Below are 15,446 nucleotides of genomic sequence, written 5' to 3'. Positions count from 1 at the left end.
GAGTTAATCAGCTTTCAGCAGTGCTAGAATCATCACGTTGCAGCACTGACATTATCAGCCAGTGACAGTGTAGTCTAATGATGTAATCCTTCTAACTTTGTCTTACACTGCTGCACCAGAGCACCCTGCCTATACAGGTACAGGGGTAGACCGACTGCATTTCCAGCTCTGTCATCGTTTCTTGGTGTGTAAACACCTGCCAACCACTGCAGCTCCAATGAAATGTGGTTTTGCGACATTAATTATGGCTGATAAACATAATTATGATAAATATATGATAATTATAGAAAAATCCAGCTGGAGGCCGGTCACTAGTGGCGTTCCCCAGGGCTCAGTACTGGGCCAGTCCTCTTTAATATCTTTATCGATAATCTGGACGAGGGGATCAAGAGCACCCTCAGTAAGTTCACAGATGACACCAAGTTAGGTGCATGTGTCGATCTGCTCAAGGGCAGGAAGGCTCTGCAGGAGGATCTGGATAGGCTGGACCAATGGGCTGAGGTCAACTGCATGAAGTTCAACAAGGCCAAGTGCCGGGTCCTGCACCTGGGGCGCAATAACCCCAAGCAGAGCTACAGGCTGGGGGATGAGTGGTTGGAAAGCTGCCAGGCAGAGAATGACCTGGGAGTATTGGTGGATAGTCAGGTGAATATGAGCCAGCAGTGTGCTCAGGTGGCCAAGAAGGCCAACGGCATCCTGGCTTGCATAAGAAGCAGTGTGGCCAGCAGGTCTAGGGAAGTGATTGTCCCCCTGTACTCGGCTCTGGTGAGGCCGCACCTCGAGTACTGTGTTCAGTTTTGGGCCCCTCACTACAAGAAGGACATTGAGGTTCTCGAAAGAGTCCAGAGAAGGGTGATGAAGCTGGTGAGGGGTCTGGAGAACAAGTCCTACGAGGAGCGGCTGAGGGAGCTGGGCTTGTTCAGCCTGGAGAAGAGGAGGCTCAGGGGCAACCTTATCGCTCTTTATAAGTACATTAAAGGAGGGTGTAGCAAGGTGGGGGTTGGTCTATTCTCCCATGTGCCTGGTGACAGGACGAGGGGGAATGGGCTTAAGTTGTGCCAGGGGAGTTTTAGGTTGGATATTAGGAAGAACTTCTTTACTGAGAGGGTTGTGAAGCATTGGAATGGGCTGCCCAGGGAAGTGGTAGAGTCACCATCCCTGGAGGTCTTCAAAAGATGTTTAGATGTAGAGCTTAGTGATATGGTTTAGTGGAGGACTTGTTAGTGTTAGGTCAGAGGTTGGACTCGATGATCTTGAGGTCTCTTCCAACCTAGACAATTCTGTGATTCTGTGAGGGAGAAAAATAGTTGAAAGCAATACATGTAGTTAATGTGCAAATAGAATGCACGTTAACTTTCATCTGAAATCAGTACATATTTTCTTATTCATAAACATTAAGCTATGATATTTTATCGTATTTTTAGTGGGGTTTTGGAGAAAAGTGTGTCACTTTTCTTTACCATTTTATTTTGCATCTTATTTCACACATAAAATTAAATTTAAAATGAAGCCTCAAGAAACATAGATGCATCCTGACCCAAAAAAAAAAAAAAAAAAAAAAAGCATGCAACAAATTCTGTTATGGAAAATCAAAAATATGGAATTGTGATTTGAGCAGCACTTGAGAGGGAAGGTACTGTTATTTTGATAATCGCAGGACAGCCATAAGGCTCAAAAGAAAATAATAGGGATTACAACAATTCTCACTTCTTCTTCACACCACTTCAGAAATCAAATAAAAATGAGGATATCTGCTCTTAGGAACCTGGAATTCAAATAGACCAGAAGAGGCACCAGTACTATGCCACTTAATTCATTACTTGTACAGCAGCTACGATCTTGTTTTTTTAACATGGGAGATGCCTCCAGGCAGATATTACAAAGAATTCCGAAACCAAAAGTACAATTAGGCCCAAGGCCAACAGCCTGAAGCATGACTCAGTCAAGGGACATCAGATCACAGATCAATATCTCTGGTAAAAAGAATAAAAGCAGAATGAAGCATGCTGCATACAAGGAAAAGAAAAAAAAAAAAAAAAGTAATGAGTAGCAATATCTTCCTAGCCTCGGTTTGAAGAGGACAATAAATTGAGAAGTGTGATTCAACAGTCATATGTTGATATTATTGCTATATTCTTCTGGGAGAAATTCCTTAAAATCAAGCTATGACCAGGCTATTTAATGCCTCTCTATTAACTGCAAACCATAGTGATTTAATGTAATTTTATCTTTAGACTCTGTAACTACAGAACCATATACATAACTTTACCCATGTGAATCGTCTCCAAGATTTAAGCAGGATTATACATATAATGAATGCATGGTCAAAACTGATCTGAAAGGAAGAAGTAAACCGTAGCATGAATAAATAATGCTTAATGAAATGTTGTTTTTGAGGCAACTTTATGTTTTTTCAAAAGAGTTGCCTGGTTATCTGTGAGACAGCCATGTTCAAATGCCACCAGGTGCAATCTGTAATCTGCTGTGATAATTTCTTTTTGCCTTCATTACCCAAGCTGCCACCTATGAGAGCAGCCGCTGGATGTACCCTCTCTGGGACACAACCATTGTGTATAAAGAACTGCCTGCTATGCAGACAGCATGCTTCACCCTATGCACATCCCCTTGTAGGCTCAGCAGTAACACAAGTGGGCATTGCAAAAAGTTTCTGAAGGAGGCATGTTTATTTTTCACTCTGTAGAAACATATTCTGCACAAAATGTTGTGGTTACAAATCTCCTTTGTTTCTGAACTCGCCTTAAGCAGCTCTTAGAGTCTTACTTCCTTTTTTGACAGTTTGCTGGACTACTGCTCACATGGGTAAAGTCATAACTAAATTCCCTTCTCAGGACTCATTCCAAACCTGATGGGAAAGTAAACACTTTTGCACAATGTTTTTTGCCTGTGTTTCTCCAGTTGCTTTTGCAACACAACCAGCTTTGCTCAGCAGCAAAGCCTACTCAAGTAGATAGTGCTATTGCCTGCACTAACACAAGACACTTATTCAAGAAGATTACAAAATAATGAAGAAATTGTGGTATTACAGCATTGTAAATTTCATCAGTGAGTACAGAGAGGCACTCTCAACGTAACAGATCACCATTTCTAGTTTCTCTCTTTCCATAATCCAACTTCTCTGAATATAAGTAAACAAAAAATTTGGTATTTTAAACTTAAATACTGCAGAGGTAGCTACGTATAATGCTTATATTGTAGTTTAGAAGTTCAGTTTTACCCCAGAACAGACAAATGATTTGCAGATGATTAAAATGCTATTTATTGTACTAGTACCTTCTTTTACAAATATATAGGATGGCACTTTAAATTACCTTGAGAAAGCTTGACTGCATAAGGTTGCATATTAAGCATTTCTGTACTGTATCGAGGATTTGTATTGGAATTGCTTAAAACTATGAAGTGTCACAATCTGTTGAAAGGCCCAGGAAGACAGCCAATACTTTAAAAATGTACATTATTAGCAATTACCCCACATAACAAAATCATGAACATGAATTAATTACTACAACCAGACTGAGGATACACCAAAACCATGGGATTTAAATGTGGGTTTACTCTTAGTTCAGCTGCTCAGCTAAGGCACTCACATCCATGGATGAGAAGGAAATCTTGTCATTCATTGATTGGGTTGCAGCTTGCCTTCTTTCTGCAAACACAAAATTGAAGATTATTGAAGTTATCTCAAACTTCAACCTCATCACAAGAGAAAACCTGCTGTTGTCGCAGAGCACCTTGCTCCCTCCAGTTATTCTCACCAAAAATATCTCCCTTTTCTTCTTCCCACTTCCACACCCTTAAGGGGTTTTTGCCTTGCTTCAGTAGACTGCTGGTGTGCTCTCTGCTCCAAAAATGTGTAAGCTGGCTTCCTACAGTACAGTATAATGAATGAATAAAAAGAAGAGTCGCTGTTCTCAGCTTAGATATACTGACACTTTCTCTTTCCAGCATCTTAACCATGCTGTGAGTTCCTGAGCATATTCAGTCCTCTCACTTGCCCCAGACACCTTTTCTGAAGCAGTTTATATCATCAGCTGAGTGAGTTATGCCCATATTCACAAGTGGTTCATCCATCCAGGCTCTCAAAGTATTATAAAACACATTACCATATGTATATGGCTTTATGTACAGTTATTATGTAGAGCTTGATACATAGATATGTGTTAATTAAACATACTTTCTGAAAAGAACAAATCTGATCAAACAAAATACTTCTCTTATTGAACTTACTAGTAAATAACCTCAAAAGTAAGCCAAGGTTAGGACACACTGAGAAAGATTTCTGAACTTTTCTCTCAATTAAACCAAGGTGAGAAGCTTTTGCGGGTGATATTTCTCCTGAAACTAACGGAAATAAAATGGTGGTAGGTGAGAGAAAACTGTACTCTATTGTCCCTGCCTCTGTGTTGTCCCTTGGAGCAAGGAAGGTATCTGAGGAGGGGAATCTGTTTTGTTATAAAGACTGTGTATCTTAATTGCAGCCATGGGAAAAAAAAATAATACACTGACAAAATATAGCTATCCTTTCTCATTTATCAGGAATACTTTAGGCATGGATAAAGCTCCATCTGAGTTATCTGTTTAGGTAAATTATCTTGGAAGGATCTTTATATTGTATAATTAGCTCAGAGCTGAGCTGCATCTCTTGTGGGTAGCACAGCTGTCAGCAGCACATTGTCTTTGCACTCCTAGCAGGTTGCAGGGCTCTGCTGCCCCAAGACCCTCTGCTCTGGGCTTGCAAAACATGTAATTGCTATTAACAAAGTATTGAATTTGAATCTGTTGAGCATTTTACAATTGCTATTAACAAGGTATTGACTAGTGAATTTGATAAGCATTTCAGGAAGGTGGTGGCAGAGCTTGAATAGCCATAGACCCAACAGCAGCCTTTTTGGTGGTGCCTGCGTTTTAGAAGTTTCCATCCAAAAAGGAGAGAGAGTTTTTTGATGTAATTAGGTACTTTCAGGGATTAGTTGGAGAAGGAATCACCGTAAGCACTTATTATAACTCCTGTTAGAGCAGTTCCAGAGGAGGACCACAAAAATGATCAGAGGGCAGGAGCACCTCTCCTATGAAGAAAGTCTGAGAGAGAAGGAGTTGTTCAGCCTGGAGAAGGGAAGGCTCAAGGGGCACCTCATTGTGGCCTTTCAGTACTTAAAGGGGGCTTATAAAAAAGATAGAGAGCAACTTTTTACAAGAACAGATAGTGATAGAACAAGGGGGAACAGTTTTAAACTAAAAGAGGGAAGATTTAGATTAGATGTTAGGAGGAAATTCTTCACTCATATGGTGGTGAGGCACTGGAACAGGTTGCCCAGAGATGCTCCATATCTTGAGGTGTTCAAGGCTTGGTTGGATGGGGACCTGGGCAACCTGACCTGAATCAAGGAGGTGTCCCTGCCCTTGGCAGGGAGTTGGAATTAGATGATCTTTATGGTCCCTTCCAACCCAAACCCTTTTGTGATTCTATTATGATTCCATATTTTTTACTGTAAGGTACAAATACTTCAAAAATTCTTGCTCTATTGTTCCTATTCTAGTCAGTTCAGTTTTCAAGTAATTTGAGAAAACACATCCTAATAGCTTAAAAATAGGCTTTTATAGCCAAATTTAAAAACAGCTGAAATTCTGAAAAAGCTTTATGATCTGCAGCTACAGTATACTGTAGTTACACGGAGCATTTCACCCTTAATGTAAATGTTTTACATTTGAAAAACAAAGTTAAGCAAAATGTAATTCTGCCTTCAAATTTCAAATGAGCTTTGGCAGGCAACATATGTTCCCCAAAAGCGCACTTTGGGGACTTAGGCCTTGACAGAAGGAAAGCACTGACAGGATGAGCAACCAAGTGATATGTTCCACCTCTGTTTTCAGTCGTGCTATCATTTGCACCATTTACAACAACAGCTACAACAAAAATGATTACTCACAAAGCAACAGCTGTCCTTCTTCAAACTGCTCTTAAAACCCATCTCTGTCATGATGTTTACAAAAATTTGACAATGGTTAGGCAGACAACATCCTGCAATTACCACTTATTCCACAGATGAGCACCATTTCATTCCTAACTTTGCTGTATTTGCCTTTAGAGATATTTTGCAATGTGCTCCAAATAGTTAGGAAATAATGATAGAGACTCTAGATATCAGAAATATTTTTTTAAAGAATTAAATGTCCTGTTTATTGTTAGACTGAGGTGCACGTTCTCAGTTATAAAGATCTGAGCAAATGAAAACAGTAAATGTCTCCCGTATTTATACTAGCTAATAATTTACTCCTAATTATGAAATTACATCTAATCATCTCCCTTAGGTAACAATGCCATACTGAATAATCTGATGTGTAAAACCAGTTTTAAGTATCAAGTTGAAAGAAATTCACTGAACAGTATCGTAGGAATGCTAACTACAGCTAGGAGCATAATTAAGAAAATCAAGTATTTCCAGTATAACCCCAGCAATCATTTTTGGGATATATTACAATAGAATTTCAGGCAAATGAAGATCTCCTTAGGTATATTGCTCATATTCAACAATATCAGAGAAGCTAGATTTCATCAGCTGCCTTAAAACCCCTTAGCTATCACTGTTTCCACCACCAGTCATATAAAAACAGACTTGATTTCGAGAGTAGTATGTTCACAGCTCTGGGGGTAGTGGCAGCAAGATTCATCTATCACCTTGTCTCCACCTAGTACAGATCTATCTGATAGGTGTTCTGAAAATATCTTATCATGCTGGATTTCTTAACACACAAACCGTGAGGAAATGTGGAGGTGAAAAAAGCTGTCCTAAAATGCCAGTGGTTCAAAAACTCTTCTGAATACCGGAGAACAGGTTTGAAGTTTTGCTGAAATTTGAAGCGTCTCTCTCTGCGGTCGGGATTGCTGACTCCCAAGAGAATAGCCTAATTCGTAGGCCCTGGGCATGCTCTGACAAAACTGGATTTCTCTAATTCTGAATGTTCAGTGGAGGTGTCAGGGAAGAAAGGGAAGGAAATGTAAATATGTCCTCCATCCATCTAAAAACAAGCCAATGATCAGGTTTTTTATTCATATCAGGGAAGTGTTAGAGAGCTACATAGAATATTCTAAAGATAAAAATCTCCTCTGAATATGTATATGAGCGCTTGTACAATTTTTTGAATACTTCAACAATTTCAATAGTAACCCATGAGATGCTGGACTAAAAGTGTTCAAATGGTAACTAATATTCAAATAACCCATCAAAAGTTTATTTGCAACAGACTAGCATCATGAAAAGAATTTTGGATAAAGAGGAACAGATGAAGAGAAATCGTAAAGAGAACTCAGAGGAGCTGTCAAAGTCCCCCAGGACAGCTTTAGACAGAATTAGGACACCATTTGCAGGGAAAGTTGTTGTTATGGACACTGAACACTCAGCCCTAGCTCCCTGCAATGGAAGCAGCCAGAGAGGAGCCCGGCTGTTCAGCTTTGATCAGAATTGAAATTACACTTAATTTTCTTGTAACCTGTTGTTTCCAAATGTTAAAAGGAAAGGTCCAGCCTCAGACCAGACTTGAATCATGAATATATGTCCAGGCGGAAGTGAAAAATCTTGGGCATTCTCTCCAGTGAAGCCAAAGTAAAGAGGGATATAAAGGCACATACAGGACACCTCATACCCGATCCATGGTTCAGAGACATGAGCATTAAAGAATTACACTTTAAGTTAAATACTGACACACAGCACTGGGATGGTGCCAGGACAGGTAGAAAGATGCCATCTGGGAGTTTTAAGTGATAGTGTGGCAAAGTACATCTCTTCTGCAATGAGACGATGGCACATGGCATCTTCACAGCTTGGGCATAGTGTTTCAGAGCTTATCTCAGCATTCCTGCTGCTGAATCTCAATCATAAATTGCAGCACCAACTTGTGCCTGATTTTCTTGCATCTATGGTGAGGGCTGTAAGAATTTTCACTTTCTCTTCTCTCCTCTCCTGCCTTCACAGCCCAAAGACTGGCATAAGTAATCTTACATTAGAGATTAAAAAATGGTTTTGTAAGAAATAATCAAGTGTGGTGTTGAATTGGGGTTGCTCAGTCTAAAGAGGAGGCTCCAGTGGGACCTTACAACAGTCTTCCAGTACCTAAAGGCCTACAAGAAAGCTGGAGAAGGACTCTTTGTCAGGGAGTGTAGCGATGGGACAAGGGGTAATTGCCTTAAAATAAGGGTAGATTTAGATCACATATAAGGAAGAAATTTTTTACTATGAGGATGGTCAGGCACTGGAACAGGTTGCCCAGAGATGCCCCATCCCTGGAGGTGTTCAGGGCCAGGCTGGATGGAGCTTTGAGCAACCTGGTCTAGTGGGAGGTGTTCCTGATCATGGCAGGGAGAATTAGATATCTAAGGTTCCTTCCAGCCCAAACCATTCTGTTACTCTATGATATTCTGAGTGGATGGAAACTTTCAAATTTTGCTCCAAATAAGTTTGAAATTTTTATAAATTTCAGTGAGACATAGGACAGTGGATGCAGATTATTTTTTTTGGTAACAAAAAAAAAGGGCATAATCCGGCACAAAGTCTAATGGACAATTCATTGTTAAGAACCTCCAGCAAAGATGGGTGCAGTATGCTGAAAATCTGGACTCCAAGTTCTCACTCCTCCTAATGGTTATCTTCAGACAGATTCCCATCCAGCCTGTCAGCAGCTCTGCATGACGCTCTTAGGCACCTTCCAGCACATGATGTGAGTTTACTTAGCAACATGGGTGCCCAAATTTCAATACGTAATGCAGTGGCCAAGAGCTGTGGGACATAGCAGTTAACATAGCTCAAGCTCTTTGCCAGTACTTAGTCACAGGTCTCTCTTGTAGTGATACAACAAACATTTTGAACCATCTGCAGAGCATGTAATATTGGCTAAACAGCCAATTTATCAAATGACTACATTTCAAGATTGTGGAGTCAATATACTCTGGCTTTCTGACAGAGAGTGGGAGTAGGAGGAGGAGAGTAAATTTTCCCCTTAATACTTACTAAGACTGGAGAGACATCGTTATAAATACATGTGGAAATACAAAACACTAGAAACTAGCAACCAATTAAAGTCCTTATATCTCTTGTTTTCTTATCTCTATCACAATTCTTATCTCATAAAACCTTTGACTAGAATAGGAAAGACTATTCTAAAGGCGGTAAGTGGAGTTCAAGCCAGATAGCAGATTACAAAGTCTCCAAAGGCACCCAAGGCTCTCAGAAGTAAGGATATAATTTAGAAGTTGATAATCTACCTCTGAGTGCTTCAGCCACAAAACTCTCCACGCTGCGCTAGGTGATCTAAGAGATACTGGAAGCAAGATAGTCACCTCGGTTCAGATATTCACAAAATTGCCTTCTTCCTTCCGGAGAAGGCAATCTTGCAATGGCAATCTACTGCACAGTACAGAGCTAGGTACACTTTCCATTTCTCTAGAAGCCAACATGCTAGGCTGGTAAATCTAGGGTTCTCAAGTGAATTTGGTACAATTAAGTTACAGTGCAACTCATACTTTCACCAGAAGAAAGAAATTCAGTGATTTGGACTTTGGCTTACTATATGAACTTTTAACTGAGGCTTACTGGCTAAAAGCCAGGTAGATACCTATAGCAGCCACAGGCACAAAACATCTCTGCATCTCATTTTCAACTGTCTCTAAAATTATAATACAGTACAATAAGACAAGGCATGGTGATACTACAGCAATGATTTCCCTAAAACCAGAGTTAACAACACACTGTAGATTACTGGCTTGCATAAACACCTCTTCTTCAGGTGGTTTAATTCAACAAGTCATTGCAGGGCATTTTGGCTCTGTGTGTATTTCAGGCAACGGCTGTTAGGAAGTCACACAGGTCTACATGTACATGTAAATCACACAGCTGCAGCCTTCCTGGGAGAAACTAACACAAATCAGACCAAGACACCACTTGTATTAATGAAAGGAAAGGAAAGGTAAGGTAAAGCTAGGAACTACACTTTGGTAAAGTAATGCTGTAAACTTAGTACACTTTTGTTAACTGAGTGAAGTTAACAGACCAGTTTCAGTTAAAGAAAATTACTGGAAATAGTGGTGCCATATTTTATTCTTTTTCTTTTTTTTTTTTTTCTCCCAATATTCAGCCTCAGGACAGGGTAAAGCTGCTTTAATCAAAGCAGTATTTTAATTAAGATTAGACAAAGGGAAAGAGTTTTATGCATAAATATCAATATTAAACATAGCAACACACCTGTCTGATTCAAATTCCAATTCGAATGGGCTAAGTTTGAATATGTGAGCAGGATTTGGGTTAAAGCACAAAGGTTTAAAAAAAATCTTTCAAACTCATGCAAATTTAGTCACTTCAAGAAACAAGTTTCACCTGTTCTCACAAGCCTTCTGGCTTTCTGGATGAGAATCTGAACTTCACCACTCTGAAAAAAGCAGCATGTTATGGAATCAAGACAAAAATGTTAATGCTAAGTCCAAGCATTTAAAAGCTTAAAAATTGAAACGTTATTTGAAGCAGGGCATGAAATTCTGGCAACATCAGACTATCTGCTAAATCACAGCAATAAAAAATTATAGATGTGAGTTTCCCAAAATACAATAATTAAACAAATATATTAAGAAAACAAATGAGCCAGAATGCTCTTGTAAAAGGAGGGTGTGTGTTTTGGGGAATTCGTGTATGCAAAAATTTCTAAATTGGCATTTATAAACTTCAAAAGCAGTTTTCTGAAACAACCTTTCACAGAGAGATCAAAAATCTCTACTGACCTGTCTCCCCTTTCCTTGTAATGCTACCTATGTCTTCTGAGCCCAACACCTAGAACTCAGTTTAGTTTAAACAAGCATTAAAATAAACCAATCCTTGTGTAGAGCCAAAACAGAGTTTCTCAGATTGAAACTGGCACACACTGAAACTGCTGAATTCAGCTGCATTCATCTGACTTTAATTAAGATTGCTGCAAGCACAGGTATTCCCAAACTGTCCTAAGTATGATCTGCTGAGGAAATCGAGTAACAAGGGTCGGAGACTTGTCGTGGTTTAACCCGGCCGGCAGCTAAACACCACGCAGCCGTTCACTCACTCTCCCCCCTCCCTCTCAGGGATGGGGGAGAGAAACAGGAAAGTGAAGCCCATGAGTTGAGATAAAGACAGTTTATTAAGACAGGAAAATAATAATAATTATAATAATAATAACAATACAATGATGATAATAGTACTACTACTACTAATGTGTACAAACAAGTGATGCACAATGCAATTGCTCACCACCCGCTGACCGATGCCCAGCCTAACCCCGAGCAGTCCAGCCCCCTCCCCCGGCTAGCCACCCCTATATATTGTTTAGCATGACGTCAGATGGTATGGAATACCCCTTTGGCTAGTTTGGGTCACCTGTCCTGGGTCTGTCCCTCCCCAGCTCCTGCTGCACCCAAAGCCCACCCATTGGCAGGACAGAGCAAGAAGCTGAGACGTCCTTGGCTCAGTGTAAGCACTGCTCTGCAACAATTAAAACATTGGGGTGTTATCAGCACTCTCCTCATCCTAAGCCAAAGCATAGCATTCTACCAGCTACTAGGAAGAAAATTAACCGTCTTAACTGAAACCAGGACAAGACTCTAACTGGAAATTATGTTGCACGTTAGAAAGGTAGGCAAGAATGTACTTGTGGAAGAGAAAGCTCAAATGAAAGGAAAGGATGGCCAGAGCAGACAGATGGAGAAAAGCAGTACCCAGGCAAGACCCTGGGGAAAAGTGAAGGTGGTGAGAGCTGTAGCTCTGACCAAATGCTTTGCTTCCTCCTGTGCACAGGCGGACACCGCTTTGTACATTTCTGACAACAAACTGCTGAGTGCCAGAGGTTAACCTGGTGTCACAAAACAAGATAAGGTACCTTGAATGCTGTCCACCTCCACAGGTCGGAGGGCTAACAAGGAAGAGGCAGTCTGAAGTCTGGGCACTTTCAGTCATTTGCATCAACCTCAAGCATATAAGTGTACTGAAAAAAATGCAAATACCGTTTTAGTCATCTTCACACTGCATGCACGCACATATATAAAAATACATACACGCGCACATGACATGTCTTTGGAAGCCATAAAAATGAATAAAGCATCCTTAACTCTGCTCCAAAGCTTTCTAGAGTCACATATAATTTTACACGTGTGCACTCCAAGAGAGACACTGACCAAAAGAGAGGATGCTGGCAGGAGAGCAATCAATCTACAAGCAGCACACAGCCAGCCCTGCTGGGGGCAAGAGGGAAACAAAACAGAGTGCTTGCTCTTGAGCATTCGTAACCAAAACGCAGGGCATAAAGAGGCAAAGGAAACTAAAGCTTCACAAACACTGAAGAAAAGGAAACAGGTGTCATTTTCCAGAACTTCTAACCTATAAAATGGAAACTTTTGATGGACATCAGATTGTGCATCCCTCGAATGAAATACAGATCTATAGCTTTTATGAAAGTAAAGCATTTCAAAGAGGGCATGGAGAAGAAAATAAAAGACATTTTAAATATAATATCTCTCTCAGGAGGAATCTCTCACAGTGTCAGTTCGTGACACTGCTGCAGCCTTTGATGCTACTTTGACAAATATTTTCTCTAGGGTGAACTATAAGTTGGTTTAGTTTAACCATTTTTTTTTTTTTTCACTTTTAGCTTATGTAGGAATTGCACTGAAATGACAACCTCTGCTCCCTCCAATCATTCAGGGATCAGAGAATAAAGACAGTTTATTTTTATTAAATTGCTACCACTTCTTATTAAGGTCACCCAGGCCATTAGCTCATGACAAAACATCTTGTTCAAAATAATTTTAATTTTGACCTGCAAGAAAAAGCAGAATTAAATAAGATATACTTGAAAGATGGATTTATGTTGTATTTTTACATTTCCTTCTAAACAAAAATGTAATAATAAAGCAGTTATTTGTTATTTTGACAAACTAATCAAAAGTATCCTGATATTCCCTCTTCTTCCAACTTCTGAGTCGCATGTGATTCTCAAGATGTTGTTTTAAAATTTTGTCTCAAGTTCTTGGCTTAAATTTAATGTGAAAGGCAAGGCATCTCTTCATTCCACGTTGCTTTGCATTCTTGAAATAGTCATCTAACATGAAAACACATTCAGAGCTGTAATAAGCAGAGCTGCCAACATAACAGCAAGAATATCCATCTTCTACTTTTACCTTGGCGCTAATATATATAGTACACCATTTTGTTTTACACAGGATATTTAAAATCTGTATTGAGAAAAGGATAAAACAGGTGATAGTAGCTGTACTGCCTGAAAAGCCTCATGGTGCACAGCCAAAGTTCAAGTATTTTTTTCTCCTTTAATGCGTTAGGTTAGGAGGAGAAATTATTTCCCTGTTCAGCCAACTCAGTCACTCAATTTTCACTTCATGCACAATTCTTATGGTCTGCCATCTCTATCTCCTCCAATTTTCTCCTTCCATTCAACTCCTGTCATTCCTTGAATCATAATGTAATGGCAACTTACACAGTGGTATCAGAGAACATTTCTTTGCTCCTGTACTGTTTAACAAGGAATAGTTCTTGTATTTTTCTATCCATAACTTGGGACTTTTCTGTAAAAGGACAGCAATTATTCATGACTCCACTCAAACTATAAAATTTTCTTGAACAGTTACCCTAAAAATCTACATGTGTAATTGTACTTTCCACTATTTTAATGCCTTCTAAAACACGGAAACACATGTTTTCAGTTCCAATTGAAAACTCCTTTTTTTTTTTTTTTTTTTTTTTTCCCCCTAATGACATAAGATGACAAGTTCTGGTCCCTGCATTGCAGGATTTTATAATGACGAAGTTTTACCTACAGGAAACACTGTCACCGGTCAAGGCCAAATTTTACTCATTTAGATCTCAAGCAGCAGCTGATGTGTAAATTCATGGCTACAGTACACTCAAGGACACCAGTTCTGGGCTCAAAATGTTTCCAGCATTCTTAAATGATAGGTATAGAGCAGATGCAAGATAAAAGAGTTCAAGTAAGAGGGGAAAAAAAAAAAGAAAAGAAAAAAAAAAAAAGCTTTAAAACATTTCTCCAAACCAATCTATTAGATATATTTTGATTTATCACAACCTGGTATGAGTGGAGAATAGTATCTTTCCTGGTTTTGTTCAGAAAGAAAGTTAAGAGAATGTAAGCACAGGTAAGAAGGTCAAAAAGTAAAGGCAAACCATATGGTTTACAGCACCATGCAAGAAAGTATTTGAGTCAGAATAGCACTACTTCACAAAAAGGCTTTCCTAGATTAATTTACTTGCCAAATCTCTGTTCTTAGCACACAGGACTGCAGGGAAGTATTTTCAGCTCCAGACTTGTTTTCTCAGACTTGCAATTTCTATATTCAAGCTGTGCGCCAAGAATTCAGTATCCACCAATTCTCCAATACTGTAAAGAAAATTAGAATATACTGATGCTAACAGAAATCTCTAAAGCAAACTCCATCTCTCTTCTCCCCACTGCAGTATCAGCCTTCACAGAAAGGATGTTAAAGAGCTATTGAAGTAAAGGGCACCAAACCAGTTTCTCCATGCTATTTTTTTTAATAGTGAGGTTTCATCCCATTTATCAAAGACTGTTGCATAGCTTTGCAAGAACCAATTGGGCAGCTATAATAATCAGTAAGGAGAAGGACAAAATTTACATTCCTGATCACTTCCAATTAACAAATTACCAGTGATAGGGTTTAAAATAAGTGGTCAGATTCTAGTTCAAGACTTTTTTTTTTCTGCATAAAAGATGGACAAAGCTTGACACAAACGACTTACTTTCTTAAGCAGTCTTATGAGTAATTAATTTGTTAATTAAATTGCACATTTTGATGCAATTATTGTCTTCTCTGTATGTAAAGCTCACTAGTTACTCCTCTGGGGTAGAGCAATAGAGATAGGAATCAATGGTGCAACTGTTTGGCAAATCTTAAGACTTCTTCCTCAGGAATATTCATTAAAAATCTCTCAGAAAATCACAGAGTATAAACTTTGGGCTTTAATTTTGCCTTTGCTTTTGGACTCTGCTTAGCTTGAGCCAGCAAAAAACGTACACGCTAGTTGTGTGCTATACAATGTACTGAAATACAAAAAAAAAATAAAGATTTAAGTGAAAAATCTTTTAGTGTATGTTACTGAAATGAATAATGCTTTTGTTTTCAAATCTCTTAATCACCACAGTTCTTTAATTCTGAATGTCTTTTGAAAACTCCTAACCTAAAATTACTGTGGTCATCCTGATTCATAAGCTTTAACAGTCATATTCTCCGAAATACGCCCTTTCTGTCCTGAGCAATTGCTTATCACTGTGCTGCTTTAAAGTCAAATCCATAACATTTATGAAGCAAGGAAGACATTGAAAATACATGAAATATCTTTGAGCTATGTAACTATTTTCAATACTTTGACTAA

The sequence above is a fragment of the Aythya marila genome (genome assembly GCF_965140915.1).
Source record: "Aythya marila genome assembly, chromosome: 4".
In the NCBI taxonomy this organism is placed as follows: domain Eukaryota; kingdom Metazoa; phylum Chordata; class Aves; order Anseriformes; family Anatidae; genus Aythya; species Aythya marila.
Note: the sequence above shows the minus strand (reverse complement) of the source record.